Genomic DNA, 13,490 nt, shown 5'->3' on the forward strand with positions numbered 1-13,490 from the left:
TAATAATTTTTTCATATAAGCCATAGTCTACTTTCCACTGCAACAAATAATAGAAAATCCAGGATGGAATAATGACAATATTATATTGTAGCGGAGAAGTTGAGTCGCAGGTAGGCACAACAATGGACTACAAAACACGTACGCTTTCGGCCAGAAGGCCTTCTTCTGAAATAGACAAAAAACACACAAGCGCAGCTCATATGCATGTGATCACTGTCTCTGGCTGCCAGCAACAGACTGAGAGCAAATGCACGTGATGAGAGAAGCAATATCTCTCTCTCTCTCTCTCTCTCTCTCTCTCTCTCTCTCTCTCTCTCTCTCTCTCTCTCTGTGTGTGTGTGTGTGTGTGTGTGTGTGTGTGTGTGTGTGTGTGTGTGTGTGTGTGTGTGTGTTGGGGTGAGGGGAGGGAGAGTGATAGTAGGGGGTATGACTTCTAATGGGTTGAGAATATCAGCCTCTCTTCTTTCATATCTTAAACCAATTTTTACTTTTCATTTTCTCCAATCAGCTGTCTCTCTTTCTTCTCATTCATACACTCATTTCAAAAAGCTATACTGAGAAACTGATCACAAAAGTGTGTTAAATTTAGAAACAACATTTAACTTTAAGCAAACTTCACCAAATTCAACATTTTGAAGCTTCCCAGAAAGTTCGCATAGATCTGATTAGTCAGTCCCCTTTTCTCCCCCCCCCCCCCCCCCCCCTTCCAAGAGTTTTTGAGGGGTAAAAGCAGCAGCTGTGTCACACGATGTGACCAGCAAGGGAAAGTAACAGCTAGTGAAGAAAGTGATAAACTACAATACACAGTAAAAAAAAAAGAAAATCAGTATGCAAGGAAAGATGTGTACAGCACTGTAAGTGTAAATCTTCATGTTAAAGTCTTCTCTGTGAAAGTGAACATCCTGAGCAGTTAGTAGGTGTAAATCAGTAAGTTACATAATTTGAAAATCTTTAGTACATACTGCAGGAAGATACATAAAAGTGATGGTGTGGGCACCTACGTTACAAGTAACATTCAGTGCAAAAATGTTGGTTCGGTTGCTAAATGCAGTGTGAAGATGGCCTTCGAATTAGCATCAGTAAAAAAACACAGCCTAATAATTGTTGGCCTCTGTAGATCTAGATCTACATACATACTCCACAAGCCACCATATGGTGTGTGTGTGTGTGTGTGTGTGTGTGTGTGTGTGTGTGTGCCGTATACCACTACTAGGTATTTCCTTTCCTGTTCACTCGCAGATATAGTTAGGGAAAACAATTGTCTGTATGCCTCCTTATAAGCCCCAACTTCATGCATCTTATCTTTGTGGTCCTTATGCAAAATTTATGTTGGTAGCAGCAGGTTCATTCTGCAATCAGCTTATTTTCTCAATAATGTTTCTCAAAAAGAACATCAACTTTCCTCTCGGGATTCTGGTTCGAGTTTCTGAAGCATCTCCATAGCACTTGCGCGTTGTTCAAACCTGCCAGTAACAAATCTAGCAGCCCGCCTCTGAATTTATCCAATGTCTTTTTTTTTTTTTTTTTTTCATCTGACATGTTGCAGATCCACAACACTCAGGCAGGACTCAATAACAGGATGCACCAGTAGATGCTGGTCTCCTTTAAATCCAACCACATTCCTCTCATGCTCGTACCATTTCAAATCGCTATGGAATGTTACGCCCTGATATTTAAATGACATGAGTGTCTTAATCAGGGAACTACTAGTGCTGCATCTGAATCTTATAGGTTTGTTTTTCTGTTAATCTGCATCAACCTACATTTTTCTACATTTGGAGCAAGCTGCTATTCATCACACCAACCAGAAATTTTGTCTAAGTCATCTGTACCATAATACAGTCATTCATCTTCCACATCCTTCCTGTACACCAGAGTATCATCAGCAAACAACCGTATATTGTTGCCCACCCTGTCCACCAGACCATTTATGTAGAGTATAATGGTGCCCCAAACGCTCATCCCTGGGGAACTCCTGACTCCTCATGAACACTCATGCTGAGGACAACATACTATGTTCTTTTACTTAAGAAGTCTTAAGCCAATCATATATCTAGAGGGAACCTATTCCATATGCTTGTACTTTCAATAACAAATGCAGTGCAATGCTGTGTCAAATGCTTTCAAGAAATCTAGAAATATGGAATCCACCTCTTGCCCTCCGTACATAGTTCCCAGTGAATCATGTGAGAAAAGGGCAAGCAGAATTTAGTATATGCAATGCTTTCTAAAACTGTGCTGATTCGTGGACATAAGATTTTCGATCTCTAGGAAATTTATTATACTCAAACTCAGAAAATGTTCTAGAACTCTGCAATAAACCGATATTCCCCAAGAATGCTTATTATTGTCATCGATATAGGGCTCTGCGCGATGTCAAAGGATGGTAAGTTTGTATGAGTCTCCAGCGTGAATGATTTCTTACATGCAGAATTCAAAAGTTTGGCTTTGGTTTGATATTTTCAACTGGCAACCTGACTAGTCAACAAGTGAGTGGATGGAAGCCTTAGACCTGCTTAGCAATTTTACATAGGACCAGAATTTTCTCAGGTTCTTGGCCAAATCTTTCGCTACGGTATGATGGTGGCAGTTGGATGCTTCGCACATAGGTCTTTTCATAGATGCATGAATCTCTACTAACTAACTCTGCATGTTGTCATTTGTGGTTTCTATTTTAAACGAAGAGTTCAACAACTTCCCTCAGCATTTTCCAAATTTTGCAGCTAAACGATGGTGAAACTCTTCCATCCTTAATCCACTTACTAAGCACATACGTGGACAGAGCATATTTATTTACACTTCGCTCATGATTCTCTATGCCCATCATATACTGGAACTAAATGATTGCAAATTATTGTATAGGTGAGGTGTTAACAACTGCTAATTGCTCTTTCTGACAGAAACACTCTCCCAGCCTTATTGACTGATTTATTAATTTCTGTAACAATAGTCGCTACGATCACTAATACACACCTCTATACTGATGCCATCAATGAGGTCCAGCCTGACTGTAGCTACACGTTCTAAGAAATTTCCATTGCGTATGGGCTGCTGAACTAGCTGCTCAAAACAGTTCTCAGAAAACGTGCTCAAAAGTACTTCGCCAGACTGTCCGTCTGCAAGACCTATAATGAATCCATAGGCGTCCAAGTCTATAATCAATAGGTTAATGTCGTCTCCAACTAGTACTGCGTGATCTGTATATTTACGCACTACTGACCATAGAGTTTGTTTGAATAACTCTAGAACTGTCACATCAGGATCATGTGGCTGTCAAAAAATCCAACAATTAACTTGGTTTCACCTAGACCTGTTATTAGTGGTCAGACAACTTCACTGTCACAATCAATTGCAAGCTCAATAAAGACAATATTTTTAACAACCTCAATACAGACAATATTTTTGACAACTGCAATTACACTCCCCCTCCTATGGCATCTAATCTGTGCCACCAAAAAATGTTCCATGATCAATAAATGGTGATGTAGATGAGTTCTTCTGCTGTTTAGAAGAACTTCTGGACAAACTATTAACACTGGTCATAATAATAGGAGATGTGAACATAGCTCTTCAAGCTATATTGTAAATTATCTTAGGTATTTTCATTTGTTACATTGCTACAACCATGCCCATGTACATTTATCAACAAGAATAACACTTGACTCACAATGCTGCATTGTCCATATTGTTACACATTTAAATAGAAAAGAATTAGTGGTAAGAACTATTGAAAACTGTCTCTCACAGCATCTCAGACCACAAAGCTCAATCCATAAACATTAATACAGACCACAAAACAGTTCTACATAGTGATGTATTTACTTACTTATAAAAGAAAAATTGACCACAATAAATTTAAGGAGAACCTTGGACATAGAGACTCTAGGACGATACACAAATCGAATGACATTAACGGAAAGTGGGGTCATTTCTACGAAATATTTAAGCATAGTTCTAATCAGACTTGTCCAATAGTGAAAAAACTAAGAATATCAAAATACATGAAGAATCTTAAAAAAAGTACAAAACCACCAGAAAAATATACAGGTAATCCATAAAGAATCGAAATGCATACTATTATGCTGAGTAGATAAGCGATTCTAGTGATGTTAGTAAAACAGCAGTAACATGACTATAATGAGAATTCAACTTGCAGTAATATAGCACAAGAAAAAAATGGGAAGTTGGTGAACGATCCAAAGGCAGTATGTGAGGTCTTTGTATGCATTTTAGCAAGATATGCAAATAAGAAATTAAACCAATGCTACAAGTAAACTCAGCAGCAATGACTAATTCATCGTTTCCTTAGAAGTGTAAGAGAATATGAGGTAATGAAAATAATCTCAAAACTCAAAATAAAAACATTTAATGACTGGGATGGCATATCATCTACACTGCTTATGGAATGGAAAAATGAATAAATAACACATTTAATAAACATTATATATAAAAACAAAGATGAGGTGACTTACCGAACAAAAGCGCTGGCAGGTCGATAGACACACAAACAAACACAAACATACACACAAAATTCAAGCTTTCGCAACAAACTGTTGCCTCATCAGGAAAGAGGGAAGGAGAGGGGAAGACGAAAGGAAGTGGGTTTTAAAGGAGAGGGTAAGGAGTCATTCCAATCCCGGGAGCGGAAAGACTTACCTTAGGGGGAAAAAAGGACAGGTATACACTCGCACACACGCACATATCCATCCACACATACAGACACAAGCAGACATATTTAAAGACCTTTAAATATGTCTGCTTGTGTCTGTATGTGTGGATGGATATGTGCGTGTGTGCGAGTGTATACCTGTCCTTTTTTCCCCCTAAGGTAAGTCTTTCCGCTCCCGGGATTGGAATGACTCCTTACCCTCTCCTTTAAAACCCACTTCCTTTCGTCTTCCCCTCTCCTTCCCTCTTTCCTGATGAGGCAACAGTTTGTTGCGAAAGCTTGAATTTTGTGTGTATGTTTGTGTTTGTTTGTGTGTCTATCGACCTGCCAGCGCTTTTGTTCGGTAAGTCACCTCATCTTTGTTTTTATATATAATTTTTCCCACGTGGAATGTTTCCTTCCATTATATTGATAACATTTAATAAACAGTTCAAGTGGCAAGCGGAACTTCCTCGAACTTTTAAAAATTACCGAGATGTGACCAGTATACAAAAAGGGGATAACCACTGACATAAATAATTACTGGTCAATTTTATTGAGTTCAACTCTTGCCAAGCTCCCTGAAAGAGTATTCTAGACCAACTGAAATCTCTCTTCTGTCAATGCAACCTATTAAACAACTCACACCATGAGTTCCGTAATAGGCAACTTTTTCCATGAACTGCTAAACAGGCTGGATAAAGGTAATAAAGTCACTGGGACTTTTCTAGATTTGTCTAAGGCATTCAAAATTCTGTGAATCACATAGAACTACAATCCAAATTAGATACTTGAAGCATAAAAGGAGTAGCACCAAATTTTTTAATTTCATAGCTCTGAAATAGAAGACAGTGCATTGAACTGTGTTACAAGAATGAAAGTAAAATCCTAACAGTAAAACAGCATAGAAAACTGTCAACTGTGGAGTCCCCACTGAGTTGGAGGAAAATGGAACAGAGAACACATTTTTTGCTTGCACAATAATAACTTTTTGGAGACAGAAACTCTGCCTTATAAGAGTCAACATGGATTCTTTAAACAGGCATCCTGGGAAACTCAGATTTCTCTATCCGTAGGTAGGATCAAGAACACAAAAAAAAGGTGTCTAGGTGCCATCTTTCTTGATTCCCACAATTCATCTGACACAGTTCTGCACTGTCACCTAGGGAACAGAATATCAGAGCGCTTTGTGACTGGATCCAACACTTCTTAGCAGATACAAATCACCATGTTCTTAATGGAACGAAACTGTCAGTTTCAACTGAGAAACTTTGGACATACCTCAACGATATATATTGGGTCTTATAAAAGTGTCCTATACCCTTATAGAAGACAGTACTGGTTAAAACTAGGAAAATCTTAATAAAAAAAAGTCCATGAACAAATACTTGATGAAATATGGGTAATTTAACTTATGTCAGGAATAGTTAGTACTGAGTGGTGTACATTATCTTCCCGTTGACATTCAATGTTTGATTTTTATTGGTTGTGTTTGCCTGTGTTCTTAATCCTCTGACGGTGACGCTATTGTCAGACATTGCACATACAACTGTCTCCCTAGTGAACCATTCTGTATTTATTGTTCTGACATTTTTCTGGTATCATAAAAAGTTACTGATTCTGTGGAGTGTGAACAATGAAAGGAGTGAAATGAACTCCTATTATCCATGGGAATCGATAAAATGATATTCTGCTGTTGTTTACCTAACAGCATCAATCAACAGGCATGTGTCATGTAAGCCAAATGACACCTTCAAGACCATAGTTCGCATGAAAAAAATGTTCACTAGGTGGTTCCTGCAACTTACAAGCATGCAATCATTTGTGACAGGGACATACGATCACAATAGACCTCACACAGTTCACATACTGGATTTGGAGGACCAAGTGTTACGACAAATAGAAGACGACCCTGAAACAAGTGTGTAAACAATTCGAACTGCCGATGGAATAAGCCACATGCTTGGGTTGTCAATTACGCATCTGAAGCATGTGCAAGTGATCAGGTAACAAGACCATCATGCCAAATCACAGCTCTGCTAATGAATTATCAGATGGCACACTAAAGATCCATAATTCTCAGCTTGCATTTTATTAACAAACATGGTGGGATTCACAGAGTTGCATTATAAATAACCACAACAACCACATAAGGACAGGTGTTGATCACTGAGAGATTGTGGAAGTGAGGAATCATGTTTGCTTTAGTAACAATATGTTTGCAGGAACTGCGGGCGACAGACTCATAGGGCTGTACACTTTACTGGAGAAATGAACAAGTTATATTTATGCATAACAAATTATTCATTCTAACGAAGAAAATTACCTTTGGAAAAACAAAACAGATTAGGTTAATACACCAAAGGGCACCACCCCAGTGTCTTTGCCTTTTACAATAGTACTTAACACTATCATTTAATCTGTTGAGGGGTTCTAGTAGGACAGACACCCCATTTATCTGTCCTTAACTCTTTAGCTGCTACAGAGCTGCTCTCTGCACTCCGTGCTGAGTGCAGCTTTGTTGTTGCTGTACTGCTTGTCAAATATTGCTACCCATGCTAAGACACGGTGTTCTTGCCACTATGAAATACCAATAATCTGATTTTTTAAAAAAACTGGTCTGAAAATTTTATTTTTGTACATCTTACAGTCTGACATCTTTGCTCGATATAGGACTGAATTTATTTTCATTATTCGTCACAGTTACTGCGCTGCATCAAATTAAGTAAAAATTGCACAAAATATTACAGAGTTTACAAAGGTAAAAATGCATCAAGTAAACTTTGTGTACGGTTGACTTCAGCTCATACTTTGCTGTGTGTGAAATACAGATAAGATATTGAAATTTTATTTAAAATTGAGAGCAGAGTGATACCTCATTTCGTTTTTGAATTATTTGTTTCTATACCCACCAGATGATAGTTTGTGACAAGCCCATTTCCGTCCCTGAGCATGAAGAATCATGGAGTCATGGCACTCATTATTTTCCACAAACGATACAAGATATCGAAATGAGGTTCTTTGCAAATGATATCACGCAAAGAGGCACTATGCCGTATATTAAATACCTGAAACTTTTTTATTCGCCGAGATATGGAAGTAACTCAACTGCATCAATGAGAAGTCAGCAGAATGGGACACTTCAACACATCAATACCGCTTAAAGGGTAACCCAGGGGTCATGTTTTAACATATCCCAGCATCTGGAGAGTAGAAGAGTATAACGAGTTAACCCGTCCACAGCAGTCAAAGGGTTAATCCCTTGGATTTCTCTCTATGGGAACACTTAAGGGCATTGGTGTAAACTATGTCCATTGACAACATGCTCACAGTACAGGAACATGTGTTATCATGTGTGTGACCACATCCACGAGCAATTAGATGTATTCGCAGGCCTTCATGATTCTTGGAGAAGGAGGGCTGAAGAATGTGTAAAAACGACGGGTAGCTATCATAGAAAAGACACACCTCAACAAGTATTTATTTCCATACATACATTTATGGGTTAAGTATCTAGGACATTTACAAAAAGAAGAGGACCCTCTTTATATAAATGATCTGGTAATCAGCAGCTGTGTCAGGCTGTTCAGATTATGGTGTCATATACAGGGAAACAACAGCAACACCATACAATTGAATAAAAATATGAGAAGACCTGTCAACAATCAGAGCTTGATGCAGCATCTGGTAGTTGACAATGGACGTAAACAAATGGTATGTATTGTGCATAAAATGACAGAAAGATCCTTCACTGTTCAATTACACATTTGGCAAATAACATCTGAAAACAGCAGAAACTGTAAAATATCCAGGAGAATGCATTCAGAGCAACCTAAAGTGGAATGACAACATAAACTAGGTTACAGGGAAGGCAGATGCTACACTGAGATTCATGAGAAGAATTCTAAGAAAATATAGCTCATCCACAATTGATGTAGCTTAGAAACACTAATTCCAGCGATTCCTGAGTACTGCTCATCAGTTTAGGTACCTTACCTAGGTAAGATTATTAAAGCAGATAGTGAGGATTTGAAGAGCAGCAGTATGGTCTGTCTTAGGTTCGTTTCAGGGTACTCTTACAAGGTTAAATTGAGCCAAAAGTTATGAATGTTTTCTCATGAGTTATTGGGGTATACTCTCGATTTTGTCTTAGAACATGGACATATGTTCTGCTTTGCTAGTAAATAAATCATTTTCAAAAAATGAAGTTTAGTTTTTGAGATATATTATTTTTCCTAAATCTTAAAAAAGTCATACATTTTAACAGATATTTTAACATACAAATCCCTTAATACAAAATAATTTCACAAATCTTTTAATTCATATATATTAGAAGACCTTAAGGAACAACTCCAGAAAATTTCAACTTTCTACTATAAATAAGATCTTGAGAAAAGTGCCTTATATAATTAAATAAATAAATAAAACCTTAAAGTTTCAGGAAGTGAGTTTCAAAGTTCTTACTTCATTGCATGATATATCTGGAGCTAGTATCACCAGAAGTGTCCAACAGCTTCTTTCTGATGGCTCTCCCACACTGTCGACCCATCTTCGAATAGATTTTTTCTGCACTATCTGGAGACATGACCCATCCCTTGTATAACCAAAACACTGCCGCTGCAGTTTGTAATCCTATGCAAAGCCCCATCTTCTACAAAACTTTGCATTTCATTATACTGCACTGACTGGATGAGAAAGCAGGATCATAAACATGAATGTGAACAGTGTTTATACTTACAAACACATTTTTAGTTACTCTGTTCCATATCACATAGTTTGCACACGCATTTGGATTATGAGTCCAGCCATGAAGACACTTCTTTAGTAAGCAAACATCTGTGAGGTATGGAAACATTTGTTTTATTTAGTCCAATATGGCAGGTAATGATGAGGGTCGTAGTTTGTTGTTTAGTTATCTTGAATCTATTGCACTTGCAACACTATCTTCTCCTTTTGGAAATAGCCCATGCTGGGGATTCTCATTGCTTGAAGCTGTATGAAAAAACAGAGTCCAGGCTATTCTTCTCATTAATTCTGCATCTGCTGCATTCCGTCTACTTGCTACATCATAGCAACTCTAAATATAGTCTATAGCAGCATTTGTCGGTCTGTTTTCCCCATATAAAATTTTTACAACCTTCAATTTCTTGCCTTTCATACTATCCTTGAGCTGTCGAGGTCTTGATCCAATCCTTTTCTGAACATGGCCAACACACTCCAGTTTGCAATGTTCACACAGTTCTCCTAATGCTTTAGTTCCTCAATTTCTTGGAATGCCTTTGAGTCACCATCTCCAAGACAATTTAAGTATCAAATGTTGTACCATTTTACTGAGTGTTGATAAATCTTCTTACTCCAGCGACTTCCATACCATCACTTGAGCCCTAATAGTTTGCTATGCACTCTTCTCCATGTTTACTTTTCACTTTATCCTTGCATCTGCAATGCCTGTAAAGTTGTTGTTGTTGTTGTTGTTGTTGTTGTGGTCTTCAGTCCTGAGACTGGTTTGATGCAGCTCTCCATGCTACTCTATCCCGTGCAAGCTTCTTCATCTCCCAGTAACTACTGCAACCTACATCCTTCTGAATCTGCTTAGTGTATTCATCTCTTGGTCTCCCTCTACGATTTTTACCCTCCACGCTGCCCTCCAATACTAAATTGGTGATCCCTTGATGCCTCAGAACATGTCCTACCAACCCATCCCTTCTTCTAGTCAAGTTGTGCCACAAATTTCTCTTCTCCCCAATCCTATTCAATACCTCCTCATTCGTTAATGTGATCTACCCATCTAATCTTCAGCCTGTAAAGTATTGCCACATATACTACCTTGACAATGCCCACACTTGTAGCCCATCATTCCCAGATGTATGGCCTCTCTCCTGCCAGCTCCCACCAAAAGCTATGGACAAACTACTATTATTATTTTCAACAACAGCTTCCTCAACAGTATCTTTCATATTTTCCTGTGCTACATCAACAGCAGAACCTATTGCAATCATGTGTTTGTCAAATTTTGAAGATGAAGCAGGGAGGTTCATTAACCCACACAACATGGCACATACAGCCCTGCCCTTACCTATAGACCGTCTGACATTTATATCATGTACTTTACCTGTATCTGCAGTAACATGTGAGAAATTGAAAAAATAACAGTTTTGCAATAACTGCACATCAATTCTAATTCACAAACAAGTTCTACATGTATGTTTGTTTCCAGTGAAACGTCACATTTTCCACACTGTCTGCAGCACACATTGTTCTCCAAAGCATCTGATATACAGACACACAAATTATCTACATTTCATAGTCCCAATATTTAGTTTCTTGTGTTTTTCTTCAATTCCAGCCAGTTTTCTCTTTGAAGCAGTTACAGATGTAGTGGCAGCAGCATTACTCACTGTATCACTACCAGTGAAGAGGTTAGACACTACTTGGTCATCTAATACTGATGTTGTTGCTGTTGTGGTCTTCAGTCCGGAGACTGGTTTGATGCAGCTCTCCATGCTACTCTGTCCTGTGCAAGCTTCTTCATCTCCCAGTACCTACTGCAGCCTACATCCTTCTGAATCTGCTTAGTGTATTCATTTCTTGGTCTCCCTCTACAATTTTTACCTTCCACGCTGCCCTCCAATACTAAATTGGTGATCCCTCGATGTCTCAGAACATGTCCTACCACACGATCCCTTCTTCTAGTCAAGTTGTGCCACAAGCTCCTCTTCTCCCCAATCCTATTCAATACCTCCTCATTAGTTATGTGATCTATCCACTTAATCTTCAGCATTCTTCTGTAGCACCACATTTCAAAAGCTTCTATTCTCTTTTTGTCTAAACTATTTATCGTCCATGTTTCACTTCCATACATGGCTACACTCCATACAAATACTTTCAGAAATGACTTCCTGACATTTAAATCTATACTAGATGTTAACAAATTTCTCTTCTTCAGAAACGCTTTCCTTGCCATTGCCAGTCTACATTTTATATCCTCTCTACTTCGACCATCATCAGTTATTTGCTCCCCAAATAGCAAAACTCCTTTACTACTTTAAGTGTCTCATTTCCTAATCTAATTTCCTTAGCATCACTCGACTTAATTCGACTACATTCCATTATCCTCAATTTGCTTTTGTCAATGTTCATTTTATACCCTCCTTTCAAGGCATTGTCCATTCCATTCAACTGCTCTTCCAAGTCCTTTGCTGTATCTGACAGAATTACAATGTCATCGGCGAACCTCAAAGTTTTCATTCCTTCTCCATGGATTTTAATACCTACTCCGAACTTTTCTTTTGTTTCCTTTATTGCTTGCTCAATATAAAGATTGAATAACATCGGGGATAGGCTACAACCCTGTCTCACTCCCTTCCCAACCACTGCTTCCCTTTCGTGTCCCTCGACTCTTATAACTGCCACCTGGTTTCTGTATAAATTGTAAATAGCCTTTTGTTCCCTGTATTTTACCCCTGCCACCTTTAGAATTTGAAAGAAAGTATTCCAATCAACATTGTCAAAAGCTTTCTCTAAGTCTACAAATGCTAGAAATGTAGGTTTGCCTTTCCTTAATCTAGCTTCTAAGATAAGTCGTAGGGTCAGTATTGCCTCATGTGTTCCAACATTTCTACGGAATCCAAACTGATCTTCCCCGAGGTCGGCTTCTACCAGTTTTTCCATTCGTCTATAAAGAATTCGCGTTAGTATTTTGCAGCTGTGACTTATTAAACTGATAGTTCAGTAATTTTCACATCTGTCAACACCTGCTTTCTTTGGGATTGGAATTATTATATTCTTTTTGAAGTCTGAGGGTATTTCGCCTGTCTCATAAATCTTGCTCACCAGATGGTAGAGTTTTGTCAGGACTGGCTCTTCCAAGGCTGTCAGTAGTTCTAATGGAATGTTGGCTACTCGGGGGGCCTTGTTTCGACTCAAGTCCTTCAGTGCTCTGTCAAACTCTTCACGCAGTATCGTATCTCCCATTTCATCTTCATCTACATCCTCTTCCATTTCCATAATATTGTCCTCAAGTACATCGCCCTTGTATAGACCCTCTATATACTCCTTCCACCTTTCTGCTTTCCCTTCTTTGCTTAGAACTGGGATTCCATCAAAGCTCTTGATATTCATGCAAGTGGTTCTCCTTTCTCCAAAGGTCTCTTTAACTTTCCTGTAGGCAGTATCTATCTTACCCCTAGTGAGATAAGCCTCTACATCCTTACATTTGTCCTCTAGCCATCCCTATTTAGCTATTTTGCACTTCCTGTCAATCTCATTTTTGAGACGTTTGTATTCCTTTTTGCCTGCTTCATTTACTGCATTTTTATATTTCCTTCTTTCATGAATTAAATTCAATATTTCTTCTGTTACCCAAGGGTTTCTACTAGCCCTCGTCTTTTTACCTATTTGATCCTCTGCTGCCTTCACTATTTCATCCCTCAAAGCTACCCATTCTTCTTCTACTGTATTTCTTTCCCCCATTCATGTCAATTATGCTCTCCCTGAAACTCTGTACAACCTCTGGTTCTTTCAGTTTATCCAGGTCCCATCTCCTTAATTTCCCACCTTTTTGCAGTTTCTTCAATTTTAATCTACAGTTCATAACCAATAGATTGAGGTCAGAGTACACATCTGCCCCTGGAAATGCTTTACAATTTAAAACCTGGTTCCTAAATCTCTGTCTTACCATTATATAATGTATCTGATACCTTCTAGTATCTCCAGGATTCTTCCATGTATACAACCTTCTTTCATGATTCTTAAACCAAGTGTTAGTTATGATTATGTTATGCTCTGCGCAATATTGTACCAGGCGGCTTCCTCTTTCATTTCTCAGCCCCAATCCACATTC

At 38.4% G+C, this 13,490-nt stretch overlaps 1 protein-coding gene across 1 annotated transcript in view; it reads right to left on the reverse strand.

Moving 5' to 3' along the window:
- LOC126467492 (uncharacterized) overlaps nucleotides 1-13,490 on the reverse strand; it is a 209,037-nt gene that overhangs the window by 78,976 nt on the left and 116,571 nt on the right. The gene's annotated exons all lie outside the window — the stretch shown is intronic.

The sequence above is a fragment of the Schistocerca serialis genome, chromosome 1, assembly GCF_023864345.2.
Source record: "Schistocerca serialis cubense isolate TAMUIC-IGC-003099 chromosome 1, iqSchSeri2.2, whole genome shotgun sequence".
In the NCBI taxonomy this organism is placed as follows: domain Eukaryota; kingdom Metazoa; phylum Arthropoda; class Insecta; order Orthoptera; family Acrididae; genus Schistocerca; species Schistocerca serialis.